Source organism: Canis lupus, chromosome 13 (genome assembly GCF_048164855.1).
Source record: "Canis lupus baileyi chromosome 13, mCanLup2.hap1, whole genome shotgun sequence".
In the NCBI taxonomy this organism is placed as follows: domain Eukaryota; kingdom Metazoa; phylum Chordata; class Mammalia; order Carnivora; family Canidae; genus Canis; species Canis lupus.
The window spans coordinates 44541020-44557118 of NC_132850.1; the positions used below are offsets into that span (position 1 = coordinate 44541020).

Here is a 16099-nt window from a genome sequence, read left to right on the forward strand (position 1 = left end):
TACACCTCACAGGCGTATCACTTAAATGACAAAAGCACAGGAACACCTCACATCTTCTTTAAAACATATGTCTTTTTTTCTGTTAATAAACAGAGTACAGACCTCAAACACTTGTGTACTTAATAAGTGTTATTTGAAGATGGTGGCATGTGTTGAATCGAATTCATGCACTAGGCTTACAAAGGGTTCTCTTTGCTCCGTCCTATTTAATGTGACTTCAAATCAACTACTATTCCTTCTCTGAGTTTAATACAATTTGGTACCATATTCCATCCATGTTGGCCTTCAATGTTTTTAATATCTACGAGGCCATAATTCAATTTTAATACACTGTCTCTTACTTTGAACATTTTCTATAGAAATATCTACTCTGAAGAGCAACATTTGGCAAGAAAACTAAACAGATGAGGTCACAAAAGAGTATTTTGTTATAAATAGTCTTTTGCAACTCGGGACAAACACACACACACACACACACACACACACACACACAAATAACCACGTAGGGCCCATATAAGTTAGCATAATGCTTTTTCAGAGTTGGGGAGGGGAGAATTATAAAATCCAAAATGCAAACAAACACAAAAAAGGGCAGAGGGAGGGAGGGAGAGAGGCAGAGACAGAGGCAAAGGGAGAAGCAGGCTCCATGCAAGGAGCCCAATGTGGGACTTGATTCCGGATCCCGGGGTCACGCCCTGAGCCCAAGGCAGACGCTCAACCACGGAGCCACCCAAGCATCCCAATAAGGTAACTTTATGATTCGCAAAAAGGTTGGCAGAGGATAAGAGCATGTCCCACATACTTTTAGTTTGCTGAGATACACTACCTACTCTCATCATCCATTCTTACTTTTCTGTCTACCCATTTTTCACATTCTCTACATGATTGCCCAGAATCTTCCTTCTCTATATCATGGTTTCTTATTTTTCCAATCAAACCGTTTAAAGTCCCTGATAAAGCCATACCCAGAGGCATGTTGGCAATGAACTAACATGTCCTGATGTGTTGGTGGGAAAATATTTGAGGGGGTTACTCAAGTAAATCTGAGTTCATCAAGGAGCCCCCATTCTTCCTGATCTCTGTTGCCCACTATGACCCCTCCCTTGAACTGGCCACATCCCTTTGATGTTGCAAGAAACAGGGAGCTATACAGTTGTAAATTCTCTACAGCAGAGTAGGAGCGTTCCCAATATGATTAATATTCTTAAAAATACTTGGTTTGTTTCCTCAAGTACTTGGTGACTTTTTATGGTGAGTGCATTATCTTCAGTAAAGGTCGTTGCTTTTCTTGTCAGGCATGAGTCCTGTGCACCAAGGGTTGTGAAAACATTTTTAAGGAGTGGTTTTGTCTTTGCATCTGCTGGAACCCCACTGGTCCTAGACCAGTTTTTACATAAATATTTAGCAGTATGCCTTAGGTCTTATAGTTTCTGGCATTGCATTCCTTATTTATTTCTGGCATCTGGGGGTTTCTCTTTCTCTTGTGCTTGGTTTTGTAGGACTTCTGTTGTTATTCTGTTTCATATTATCAAATAAATGGAATAAGAAGGGGTGTTCATGTCAGCTTCATCTGCCATATTACCAGAAATTCTGGTCTGATTTACAGTATTTCTGGTCCTTGTAAGAGTAATTTCTCAATGTAAAGTGCTTTAAGGTTATAATTTGGTTTCTAATAAAATCTGACCACAGGAAGAAAATGGACTAGGAGTGCTGTGATTCCTATGACTATTCCTGTCATTGCCAATTCATTAAATAGCCTCTTGGGTTTGAAACAAGTGTCATGAATCTTCTCTAAAGAGAAGGATCAGTTCTCAGAGTATACATAAAATCAACTTTCAAAGCTTGTCAGTCTCAGAGCTAGATGCTGAACTTTGATACAACTTCCTAATGTCATAAATGCTACCTTCTGTAGCTTCTTGGGACACAGCCTGACTATAGATAATTTTCTCTAGTAATAACAGCTCAACATGGCTGTTGGCTGCACACAAATGTGTAGTTAACATCTATATGCTCTGGCACATGCCCAGGCTCACAATGCTTTAGTTGACATTGCACATCATCTACCTGAGTTTTTAAAAATTAATTTTCAATCATGTGAATATTTAGCAAATTATGTTTGCACTTGTCTTATTTAAAGGATATGCCATTAATTATGTCCACTGTTTAAATTTAGAATTATTAGATGACTTCTGAAATTATTTCTGCCTTTTAAGAAACTTAGATAATTTATAACTATAAGTGATCTACTAAAAAGGACTATGGAGATTATATAGAACACATTTCTTAGAGTCTTCATAGCCCAAAACAGTATTTAATTTAATGTAATTGAGAAAATAGAATAGAGTGTATGAAATAATTCCAAATGTTTTACTTTATTACATTTTATGTTTTCCCTTCTTTTATTTTTTAAAGATATTAAAACGTAATTCCTCCCCATTACCCATTACCCAATAATAAAAGACATTTTCTTCAAGGTCCAGAAATAAATTAAATTTATTTCTGACAATCCCTGAGGGCTGAAACTGAAAAATGTTTTAATTGTTTTAAACAATTAAGAAAAAAAAAAGTAATGGAAGCCATGTTAACTGAATAGGAATAAAGTTATCAATGTTCAAAGCCAAATACACTCTCTCCATTAATTATTCCTAAATATGCTCTGGCCATAATTGAATGCCTAACAAATACATTTTCATGGAAAGGGAAAATTGAACCAACTCATACACACATTCTATTATGCTACATGGCTCAGCACTGTCCACTGTGATTATCTACTTCCTGCTATTCCATTCCTCAATTCACATTCAACATTGAAAAACACTGCACTACATGCTGAGGGCAGCAAAAAGATAACCAAGATAACATTGGTCTTTAAGACCAGTCTAGTTGAAAGTCAGATGTCTAACTATATACTGTCTAACAAAACCTCCTTTAAATATAGAAACAAAGGTTAAAAAGAAAAGAATAGGGAAAGACGATCAGAAGACTAAGACTACAAAGACTATTCAAAAGAAAGTTTATTTGCTTTATTAATATCAGATAAATGATTCCTACAAGACACTACTACCATGAAAAAGGCATATTCAGATCAGTTTATTAAGAAGACATAATCCTAAATATGTATGTGCCTAATAACAGGACTTTAAAATGCATGAAGAGGGGCCCCCAGGTGGCTTAGTTGGTTAAGTGTCTACCTTCAGCTCAGGTCATGATTTCAAGGTCCTGAGACTGAGCCCCAGGATCTAACCCTGAGTTGGGCTCACTGCTCAGCAGGGAGTCTGCTTCTCCCTCCTGCCCCTCCCCTCAATCACTTTCTCTCTCACTCTCTAATAAATAAATAAAATCTTTTTTAAAAAAAATGCATGAAGAAAAAAATGTGGTAGAACTCAAAAACTAAATAAATACACAATTACATTTGGGCTTTTTAATACTTTTTTCTTAGTAGTTGATAAAACAAGTAGACAAAAATATGAATAAGGATATAAAAGATTTTAACAACACTATTAAGCAATTTGATCTAATAATTATAAAACACTCCAACCAAAGTCCATATAGAACACATATTTTTTCTAATGCAAATGGCCTATTCATGAAGATAGACCATATTTTGTGCAATGAAACAAATCATTAAAAAACTTTTAAATAAAATTATACAAAGTATGTTCTCTCATGTAATGGGATTAAATTAGCAATCAATAATTTTTAAAATCTGAGAAGAATAAATGAAATAGGTTGAAAGAGATTAAGAGGTACAAATCCAGTTATAGAATAAATAAGTCACAGGGATGAAAAGTACAGCATAGGTATAGTCAACAATATCATAATAACTTTGTATGATGACAGATGATAACTATAGCTATTGCAGTGAGCATCTCATAATGTACATAACTCTCAGATCACTAGTTGTACACCTGCAACTAATATAAGATGTCAACTGTACTTCAACTAAGTTTTTTTAAATCTGAAAATTCCCCAAATATTCAGAAGTTAAGCTTCAAAATAGCTTTTGATTGAAGAAGAAACAAAAAAAGAAATCAGATTGCATTTTGAACTGGATGTAAATAAAAGCAGACTGTATCAAAATATGTGGAAGGCAAAAGATACAGCCATTACACTGGAGGGAAATGTATAATTTTAACGTCTATATCAGAAGATTTGAAAGGCCTAAAATCATAAGTTTCCATCTCAAGAAACTAGAAAAAAAAAGAGCCAACTTAAAACAAAGTAAATAGATAGAAATAATAGAGATAAGATGAAATAGAAAAGGGACAAATAATAGAAAAAAATCAATAGAATAAACAAAACAGACTCTGAAAAATTCAATAAAATCAATAAACTTTCAGCCAGACTGATCAGGAAAAGCACAGAGAAGATATAATTTATCAAATCAAGAATGAGAGGTGTAACATCTCTACAGATCCTACAGAAGTTTAAAAAGAATATTATATATGTTTTATTGATAATAATTTTAACAATGTAAATGAACGATAAATTTTTTTTGAAAATTGCACACTATCAAGCTCACTCAAGAAAAAATAGACTACCAGTGTATGTATTAAAGAAATTGAATTTGTTTTAAAAATTGGATGCCTTCCTCCTGGATTGGTAAGTAGACACAGAAACAGGATTTTCATTCTTACCACTTCTATTTAACATCATACAGTAAAAGAGAAAGAAAAGGCATACAAATTAGGAAGAAGAAAAACTATCATTAATTGCCAATGACATGACTGTATGTGTAGAAAATCTTATGAAATTTAGAAAAGATACTTCTAGAATTTATAGAAGAGTTTGGCATGACAGTAGGATAAAAAAAGTCAACACATAAAAATCTTAAAAGGTTAAACATGCATCTGCCAACTGTTTCAACAATCTCCCCTTAGATATATCCCAAGAGGAAAAAACATTTCCATATGTATTGCTATACAACTGATATGTGAATGTTCATAGAAATGCACAGTTGAAAACTGAAAATTTAAAAATTACAAAAGCATTAATTACTTAGTTATTCATTTAACAAAATATATGAAGACCTATACACTAAAACATTGCTGAGAGAATTTTTTAAAGACCTAAATAGATAAAAAGATATATCAGAAGGCTGAATATTAATATAATTTATCCATATTAACCCACAGACTTTATATAATTCCAATCAAAATCCTATCAATAAATTGAATCTGAAATTTATATGAAAATGCAAATGTTTGGAAGACCCAAAACAAATTTGAAAACGTAGGAAAAATTTGGAGCACTCACATTACCTGATTTCAAGATTTTCTATAAATCTACCTCAATCAAGATGATGTGGTATTGGAATAAGAATAGGCATAAAGGTAAAAAAAAAAAAAAACAGACTTATGTATATATGGCATATGATATTTAACAATACTATCAAGGTAATTCAGTGAAGAGAAGAAAATCTTTTCAACAAATAGTTCTGGAACACTTGAATATTTGTATGCCAAAACAAATGAACCTCAACTATCACCTCATGTTGCATACAAAAATTAACTTGACATGATCATAAACCAGACATAATGGCTAAAACTAGGAAAATTCTAGGACAAAACTTAGGAGAAAATCTTTATGAATTTGGGATTGGTAAAATTTTTCTTAAATTAGATATCAAAGAAAAACACAAAATATTTTAAAAATTATAAATTGAACTTTATAAAAATTTAAAACTTTTTAAAGGGTACTGTTAAGAAAATTACAAAACAAGACACAATCTGAGGGAAAATATTTGTAAAACTCCTATCTGACATAAGACTTGTATCTAAATATATAAAGAGCTCATACAATTCAATAACAAGACAAATAATCCAAAAAAGGGGGCAGCAAAATATTTGAAGACAGCTCACAAAAAGAAACATAAAAATTATGATGAAAATATGCTCAATAATGTCATCAGGAAAACAATTTTTTTAAAAAAATGAGATTTCAAATATACCCCCTAGAATGGTTAAATTTTAAAAGAATCACAATGCAAGAGTTGTGAGGATGAGGCGAAACTAGATTTCTCATGCTACTGGGAATGCAAAATGGTACATTCATTTTGGAAATTGGTTTGAAAGATGAATCTATCCTTACCATATGACCTCCCATTTCTACTCTTTGGAATTTAATGAAAATATGTCTTCATTGAAAAGCCTGCATGCCAAGTAACTAAAAATGGGAATAACTGAAATATCTATCAGCTGATAAAATGTGGTGCAGCTATACAATGGAATGGCACTACTTAGCAATAAAAAAGAATAAACTCCTGATGTGTGTGTTCTGTTAAGAGGAAAAAGGCAAGCACAAAACAATTCTATCTTCTGTTAGGTGGTAGTTACCTGACTGTAATACATTTGTCAAAATCCTAAATCTATATACTTTAAAAGGATGAATTTTATTGTATGTAAACTCTACTTGAAAATATACAAGCATAACTTGAAGTAGGTTACTGGATTAGAGGAGAGAAGAGATAACAAATTTAAGAAATGGGTCGAGAGGCTCAAGAACTGAACGACCTGAGTTTCAGAAAGAGTAGAGAAAATCAAGAAGCGTGAATCACCAAAGAAATAATTCAAGAAAATTTCTCAGAACTGAAAGACATTAGATTCCCAACTCAAAGAGACCACTGTATACTCAGTCAATGGATAAAAATAGACTTATATCAAAATACTTTTAGAATACCAGGCAGAAAGGGAATATCTTAAAAGTCTCCTTGCTGAGGGTTAGGGCAGGGGGAAATGTGACAAGTCACACACAAAAGTATCAGAAATCAGACAGAGTCCACATTTATCAAAGCAAGACAGGAAACAAAAAGTCAAAGGAGCAACCTTTCAAAAGTATGCAAGAAGCTATTCTCTCTACCGCCAAACTGTAGGTTTTAATTGTCAGGTACAAGAAAGAAATGTTCAGATATACAGTATTTCAGACTTGTTTCCATGCACCTTTTCTCAGGAAGCTACTGGGTGAAGAAGCTTTGCAGATAGCATGAAGAAGTAAGAAGATCAGAAATCCAGGAAACGGGATCAGACTAAGAAAAGGTGAAAGTTTATACCTAGAATGGCACGAAGGATTGCCCTGAATGAGAGCTGTCCAGGAATAGGCTCACATACCCTGACTAGAGAAGGTCACAAAAGGAAGCTGATAGAACTCTAATTTTGGAACACAGGGAGAGAAGGTTTAGCACATGGGGAAGAATGTGAGGATGAATTAATAAGAAGACTATAGAAAACCAAGCAAATAAAAAACCATGACATTTATTAGCTCCAGGATAAGGTTTTCAAGGAAAAGAAGGAGGAGAGGAGAAGAGGAAGGAGTCACAGAATATACCCTTGCTCAGCTCTGAAAAATATTTACATGGTCATAATAATGCAAACACATAACATTGCTCAAAACCAAAGCATAGCTAAATTTGAAGGCCTAGAAGATGTGGGAGTTGTGGTGAGGAGAAGGATTGGCTTTAAAAAAAGAAGAAAAAAAAAAGCGCTAAATCCTCATTTTCCATAGTGGCAACACTTCGCATTGAAACGTCAGGACTAGCAATCTAAGCATGTTATTTAACAAAAGACTTGAAAGGGGTTGCCATTAAGGGGTGGAAAATGAGGAGCCAATGTGGGCAGAACACTGTGGGGTTTGTAATTATTATTTTGTTTTTTATATTTTTTATTATTACAAAATGTAGAACAACAGGATTATTCAAACCATGTGCGTGTATAGATTTAATAAAAATTAAAGTCAATTTTTAAGTCTGAATGCCAGCTAATAAAACCATCACTCCAACCAGGTGTGCTGCCTGGGGCTTCTGTGGGAACGCAGTGGGAGCACCGACCTGCACCTCGGTGCACCCTGACGCTGGTGCACCACACAGACTTCACAAGGCCCTGTGCTGCGTTGATATAGGAGTGTAGCACTTCCTTAGCACTTACCTGTGTCACACTGGTCATTATTGACTCAGGTAAGCCTCACAGCAACTCTGTAAGGAAGGAGCCGACTTTACCTCCAGGTTAGGGAGGAGGAAACTGAGAAAGAACTTCACTACCTCCCGTGGTTGCCCAGCTGTTTTGCAGAGTTGCTGACATGCCTTATCAAGCAGGATGGCCCTGGAGTCTGTTTCTCAGCACAGAGAGTTAAGGAGTTTTACGCGCCCCTAAGATCTCACAAGATGAAGGATCTTCCTAACCAGGTAGGATTAGATGCCAAGCAGCCCAAACCCACATGCCCATCACAATCCATAAGCTGGAAGGTATACGGAAATCGCTGCATTGGGCCCTCGGTAAATATGAATGCAAGAGAAAATCCTGTCTTTCTCAAATATTTTTCAAGGGAAATACAACAAAGAAAAGCAATAATCACACCAGAAACCTGCTCCCTCCTCAGGTAAGATACTAGTTTTGGAGACACTGACTTGAATATATAACTGCTAACTAATGCTTCAGGAGGGTGTGTTCTAACATATCTTGAATCTACCCTGAGGTATTACGTGAGTAATTAGGTAATTTGGACGAGAATTATATTGTTCAAGATAAGTTCTATTTGTAGTAAGAGACTTTTTAAGCATTTCTTTCTTTTTTTTCACTTTAGACGATTTCAAATAAGAATTCAGGAATTAAAATATTTGGGAAGATCACAAAGTATCTTAAATTTGAGTGAAATTTCTCTTTCAGCCAACTTTTGTGTCATTATTTAGAAGTACGCATTAGCCAGAAATAACCATGATAGCTCAGTGTGCATTTCCCCCCATTTTTCTAAATTTATTCAATGACTCAGACATACATATCTGCAACAAAATAAAATTATGTTATAGATACTAGGATGCAACTTGCTTTTCTTTTGTCTGTAATACATAATTAAAACATTTCCAGATGAGGTACAGAGTCTTACTTGGTTATTTTTAGTAACTACATGGTATTCTATAATATGAATATGTTCTAATTCATTAACCATTATTGATAAACTATTAGATTGTTTTCTTTTTTCTTTGCCTTTCTTTCTTTCTTTCTTTCTTTCTTTCTTTCTTTCTTTCTTTCTTTCTTTCTTTTTCTTTTTCTTTCTTTTTTGCTATTACAAACCATGTCACAGTGAACATCCTTGTGCAAATATATTTACAGATTCATATTTTTAATTCTGTAAGATATGACCTAGAAGAGGTCTTTTAAAACACAAATTAGATCATATTTATTTGCTTCATACCTTCTAATGTCTTCCCATTTAGAATAAAATCCAAACTGTTTTCCATGGCCTTGCCAACCACTCAACCCCACCCTGTGTTTCACAAGAAGGATAATGGCATTTTGACTTTCACTTCTTTATCCCATATACAATTTCCCTTGTTCCCTCAACCCATCACTTCCATGTCGTACTGCCTCTCGTGAAAGGACATCGCATCCCTAGGCTTTGCTGTAATGAGCAGAACTCATCACTAAATGTTCACCTTATGAATCTTAAGGCCTAAGCTTGACTTTAAGCAAGGGGCCACATGATTTTGCTGGGCCATGCGAGCCACCTGCAAGGAGCCTGAAACAGTCAGTTCAAGCACATTGACAAGAACCTTTCCAATTCGTCTAGATAATGTGACATATTAGTTTTCTGGCCAGGATACCTCAGAAGGACCCAGTCAAATGTCTGCGAGTGGATTTTCTTCTGATCCTTGAAAGGATACCACTCCAGATTCAATCTGACTTAGAAAAATAAGAAATGTGTTCTTTCTTCTACAAATATAATAGAGCTAATTGTACTAAATAGAACTTAAGGAGAGCACTAGAAATACTTTATATCTCATAAAATGTCAGCAATTGAGAGGAAGCCAGCACCACACCTTTTTATCCATCTAATTTTAATATATTAGTTATATACATATATATATTAAGATTCATAGACAACAATGTTGAAGATCTAAAATTTGTCAAAAATTATTGTACCAAAGTTGAAGGTGAAAAATCTCATTAGACAAGAATAATGCTGAATTCATGATCAGTATCAATAGTGAAATGGCCCATAGAGTTAATCTATACACTGATGCTAAAAATTATAGATTATAGTAACAAATTGTAGGTATAGACGTTTCCCTTTCTGTTTCAGAAATAACCCAGAGGAAAATATCTTTCTCTGCCTAGAATTCTGTGAAGGAGGCTCTGGCTGATTCGTTAACAATGTTTGACTTTCAAGACTACTAACATAAGTCGGTCAAAGTAAATAACATTCAGAAGGATGTTGGATTGTTTTAGACACCGAAGATATTTGACATGGCAGCTGAGTCAGGATGCTGGACCAGAAGAAATACATTTTCGTTATAGATGTCACATAATTTCTGATATTAACTAAATAAGAAAGGACCTAAAAGGTTGAATATGGAGCAATTTGCTTCCTAAAAGCAAGTTATGTTTGTTTTTGTACACTGGTGATAATAATGCCAGGGGGAGAAAAGGCAATAAGCCATAATTTTTTTAGTGTTTCCTCCACGGAGTTCCACTTAACAAAAGTATTTTTGTAAATGGAAGATATATTGTAGAACATACAAAGAATAGGAAAATAATACAAACGTTCACTTTGAAACTTTGAGTTATATGATTCTGTAATTCCTGACTTATAGGTACCAGTAGGAAAGGTTCACCCAACTCACTGAGGCTGAGGGGGAGCCACACTGACTGTTTTTCATGAAGCAAGAGGCATGGTACAAGTCATAATTCAATCCATCTCAAATGAACAAGTATCTGAGAGACACGTAGCAAAAAAAAAAAAAAACTATAGACAAAATGGGAAAACATATCTGCAATATTTTGTGCTGTAAGTAGTTTAAAATTCTTAAGATAGTAAGTAAGACCTCTTATGACTCAAAAAGGAAAAGATGGACAACCCAATAGAGAAGGGGACTACAGATAAGGACATGGAATTCACACAAAATAGAAGACTAAGTTGCCAATAAATGTGTTTAAAAAAAAAAAAAAAAAGCAACCCTAGTATATGGAAATAATGAGATTTTTTCTCTACCTCCATTACATGAGCAAGTTTTCAGTGTTTTTTGTTTGGCGGGTTGGTTGGTTTTTCTTTTTGTTTCTGTTTCAAGTAATATGAAGTTCTGTTGCCACTTGATTATCTTGTCAGAAAGCAGTTCGGCAGTTCATAGCAAAAGCTGGAAATGTTTACGTTCATTTCAAGCTGTTTGGTGCCAGATACTCTGCTAGGCACTGAATTAAAAACTATCAAAAATGACCCATCCCAGGTCCAGCGGACCACATAGACTCACTGGATGCAGGAGCACACATGCTGTTATGAAGAGAAGGGGACTACTATGGTAACTCAGACTGATATTTTTCTTTTTTTTATTTTAATGAGTCAGAGTAAGTAAGTTGATTGGAGGTGGTGAGGGTCAGGGAAGATTTTTATAAAGTTAATAATTACTAAAAGCTGCCACGGCCCTTTATCAGCAGGAACGTAACTTAAATCACTAACCATCTCCTAGAGCAACTGAAGTAACAGCAACAAATTTCTTTTAGGGTGTTGGGAGCTAGATCAAAAGTGATCCCCAAAGGATCTAATAAGCATGAGGTCAGGGCCCAAGCTGCAAACTAAAAGGGTACATTCTCCAGACCCTCCCAGTAAGACTGGTATCTACACAACCTGAAGCAAATAATGCCTCTGGCTCTCCCTGGGCCCACATTCCAATTCCTGTTCGCATTACTCCCTTCCCTGTGTGATTTACAGTGCATGCTTTTAAAATGCAGATTTTTTTCAAGGTTTTATTGTTAGCATTTAAGTCATTAGAATTGTGGCCTCAGTATAGTTACAGAAATTGACTACAAATTCCAAGTGTCTGTGTACGCAGGACTCAGTTATAGATTCTCATCTTTAATCCTTTTCTGATCTATAGTATTAAAGAAATTACGTCTTAAGACGAATGTAGAACCAGTTCCTCTTTAGATTTGTTATCTGTTTTCAAGAACTTTTTTTTCCTTCCTGCCTTCTTTCTTCCTGTATTTGGAGATTATTTGAATACCATGTACTGTAAATGTGTGTGTTTAATGCATATAGAAATGTTTTAAATCAAGGAATTATAAAGAGGGTATGGGTGTATTCAATTCTTTTTTCTTAGAACACAGCTCTGATGGATGCTAAAAAAAGATTTTTTACTTAATGAAAGAAAAATACAAATACAACAAATTAGATTGGCTCTTGTAATTGGCAGGTGTTGGGTTTTCAATGGAGACAAAAGACTACATTTTAGAGCCATTCTTTTCCTTGTGTCTAATTGAAATTTTGTTTCATTGTATGAATCCACAGGGTGGGGGAGTATCTATCCAAGGTATTCTTTGAACTGTCAAAACAGAGTTTCCATCAGTCCTTGCCTAAGGGAGCTATGACCTGGATAGAAAATACCACAAAGTATTAAAGCAAACTTTAGTTTTTTTGACTGCCCCAGTATCTTCCCCTTTTCCTCCCACCGAGGAGTTGGTTCACTGTGGTCTTGTTTGGAATATTCCATGAAGAACACTGACAATGCATCAGATTGGTCATGGTATGAACAATTTTCATGGATGGAAATACAAAGGCCAGGGTTAAATGAAAGCCTTTATAGCAGCTTTGAACAGTAATAAATTCTGATGAAAAGTCTCCCGCCCTGCAGACCATCTTAATCTTTTTCAGGCACACACTGGATAGCTTACAGGAGAAGCAGAGTCTTCTGCAGGAGAGAAGGAAAGAACAAAACCAGGGGCCTTTCATTTAAGCTCAGAGATAAAATTCATCCAAATTTCACAAAACAGTCTTGGGATGTAAATCAAATGAAAAATTCCTTTCATAGTTGGCCCACTGGTGTGCCACCTAAAATGACCAAGCGTGCTCTTCCTGTTTTCTGTGTGTGCCTAAGGGTGAGCTGGAACAATAAGGTGCTGGATGCTGTGATTTATTTGATATTGTAACCCAATGCAAAATGACCTCTGGTATATGACAGAAAATAATCTGGCTTCTTTGAAGGGGGTGGGGAGTGGGGGGAGGGAAGGGAATAAGTACTGGTGGCGTTAAAATAAAAAGTAAATAACTTATCACTGTAAGGGTTTCCAAGTATTGCAGCCCACGAAGGCCTGCACTCTGCTTGGAATGTGATAAGGTGGCCAGGCCAGTTGTGAAATACTTCTTTGGTAGGAGCTCTGAGCTGACAAGCCATATAAAGAAGTGTTGCAGATTAGAAGCTGATTTCTTGTCAACATATCAGGGGTGGTCCTTTCACAGCCTAACAATGTGAGGGACACTGAGCCTTGACAGAAGAAGAAACAGAAAAGCCTCGCTTCTAAATAAGAGGAGAAAATGCACTTCAATAATCTAATCTGGACTTTAACTTGAATTGAGCACAGCCTTCTACAGTTGATAAGCAGGGGATATGGAGTGAGGCCAGGAAGCTCACAGAAGGAGCTAGAGCTTAAAGTCAGAAGAACAAAGGTTGACCCCTTTCTTCGTTACCTACTAACTGGAGGATCCTGGGTGAATCCCTAAGCCTCCCTGGGTCTCAGCTTTCTCTGGGTTGAACAGATATAATGATACATGCCTCTCATTGTTGTGAGGTTTAAATAGGATAACAAGGAGGCTGATCTGCAGTGTCTGCCTCATCCTGGCTCCTTCTTCACCCATTCCCTTGAAATAAGAACATCACCAAATCAGTGGGCTCTACCACTTTTTATTGTACCTATGATACAGAGCACATTTATCTCACCAAGCACCGCTCTTCGACAGTTTCTGGCTTTAGTATTCTGTAGAATGAATTTAGAAGTTTTCTACTGGATTCTACAACATTGTCTGATGTTGGCCTGAGTCTTATAGATTTTTTTTTTTAAAACTCCAGTTGACAAGTACTTCTCTGGAAAAGTCACAATGACTCTATCTTAATTTCTACTTATCCTGTACACCATGAATCAGTGCACACTGGTCAAGGCATGACATAAAAGTCATCTAAAAGAGAATGAACTCTAAGCATGCTAGTTACAGTGCAGTGCATGCCTACGGTTTAAGGAACCATCTCCTAATAGGAAAACTAGTCATGCAAACCTAAGTTCCTCTCATCAGGAAGGAGCAGCGAATGTCTCTGTAAATTAGCATTATAATATTGACACAAGCAAGTTTTATTACTTATGTCCAGCCTACGAAGAGCTTCAGTTGGTCTAGAATTGATCAGTAGGGATCCAATAAAAGAAAACAGAATTTGTAACAGTGAAATCAGGCACTTCATAGTCTAATCCTTACATAACAGAATAAGAAACTGAAGCTCTCTGGAGGAGCCTGTGACCTGCACAGTTACTGAGTATCTGAGCCAGAACACAAACCCGGCTTTCTCCTCAGAGCCCCAGGCTCTTTTTGCGTTGCTGTTTCAGATCTCCCCAAACAGGCTCCCGGCTATAATCACAAGCTGGAAATAACCTAAACATTTCCCAAAGTTTTGAAAATGTCACATACATCAGTGCTTTCTAAGATGGCTTTCACAGAGACGTTTAGTGACACTGGAAAAAAAACGCTTTTCGCAAAAATGAAGCCAGCAGATGGTTATTGTGGAATGGCCATCCCAGTTTTCAACCCCACAAGGTATAAATAAGTACAGAGAAATATCCACTCTTTTGAATGATCATCCAACCCTCTTGAGGTTTTCATCCTCACCAGCCATAAATATCACTTAGCTCTTCCATTCATTTGTGGCCTGGTAATATACCCCACCAGGAATTAAGAATTTCTCATTTCCAAAGCTGGTTTGACCACCCACTTACTGTGTGGCCTTGGACAAGTCATTTAGCGACATTCTCAATCTCAATCATACAGTAAGAATCTTGATTTGTCTTATGACAATGACCTTATTTGCACTTACTACAGCTTTCCATTTGTAAAGCTGATTTAAAAAAAAAAAAAGTAGCATCATGCTATCACATATATAGGTTGTGTCATCCAAACATGGCAAGATTGGAACACAGGAAAAAAAAAGTGGGAAAAACCCATCAGCACACCACAGTTGAAAAAGAATCTTAGTAACGAGCATTCTTACAAATTATGTTATTAAAAGAAAGGCTCTAATGAGGAATAAATGTCCATAGAAATTTACCACATGTCCATTAAAACACAGTTCTTGCATGAAGCTTCTTTAGGAGGTTCCAGAGACATAGCCTTCACTCTTAGGCTGGGTTAAGAATGGTTTCTCTATGATCTCATAACCCCTTGATTACACTGATGTCATTTCACTTATCACATTACATTATAGTTATTTATTCGTGTATCTGTAGGCCCAGTAGACTTCAGGCCTCACAGGCAGGAACCATGTCTTACCATCTTTACATACACATTGCCTGGCACACAATAGGTATTAAATACCTGGTTTCTTGAGCTCTACCATAATGGGACAGTTGGCAGCATATGGGAGAAGCTGTGCAATTCTGTTCTCGCAGCCAGTGGAGAAATGAAATGATGTTTTTCTGGTAGAATTTTATTTCCTCAACTTATAAAAAGACACTAATAAAGACTTGAACTTTTATGAACAATATTTCAGTCTCTCTCACACCTATCTTACTTTAGGGCCTTGAGACAGTGGTTTAAGTATGACTATATCTTATTGATTCTGGCTGAAACACATACACACACATGTGCACACATACATACACTCACATGCATGCACATACACCCACATGTTCATCACATATTCACACACACATTCACATACATACTCTCTTTCTCTCACACACATAGATACACACATGCTCAAGCCAGAAGACATGCAAAAGGAATAAAATATTGAAAATTTGTATAGAGCTAGAAGTACGTGGTAATTATGGGAAGGCCAATAATTTACCTCATCAATAAGACCCATAGACTTTAGTCCAGGAAACATACCTTTGAGAAAACAGTGAGTGACAGCTTACCATATCGCTCTATACAGGCCTGCTGGCACTCAGCACCTCCTGACTGCTGGGAGAATCTATTGCTATAAATTGTACCAAAGTCAAAGGGCCCTCATTCCACCTTGAAAAATGCCATTTTTCCTGTGAATATTCTTCTGAGTGTGTTGGAACTTCTTGCCATAGGAATTTAGGTTGGGGTATAGATAACCTAAGGATCCTGAAGAATGCCAGCATTCATTCAC

The 16099-nt window shown here is 35.9% G+C and overlaps 1 long non-coding RNA gene across 1 annotated transcript in view; it reads right to left on the reverse strand.

Moving 5' to 3' along the window:
- LOC140602223 (uncharacterized) overlaps positions 1 to 15172 on the reverse strand; it is a 29561-nt gene extending 14389 nt beyond the window's left edge. The window contains exon 1 of the long non-coding RNA XR_012005201.1: positions 15068 to 15172. This is a non-coding gene — a long non-coding RNA (uncharacterized lncRNA). The remainder of the gene's footprint in view (positions 1 to 15067) is intronic.
- Between the last annotated feature and the right edge of the window lie 927 nt (positions 15173 to 16099).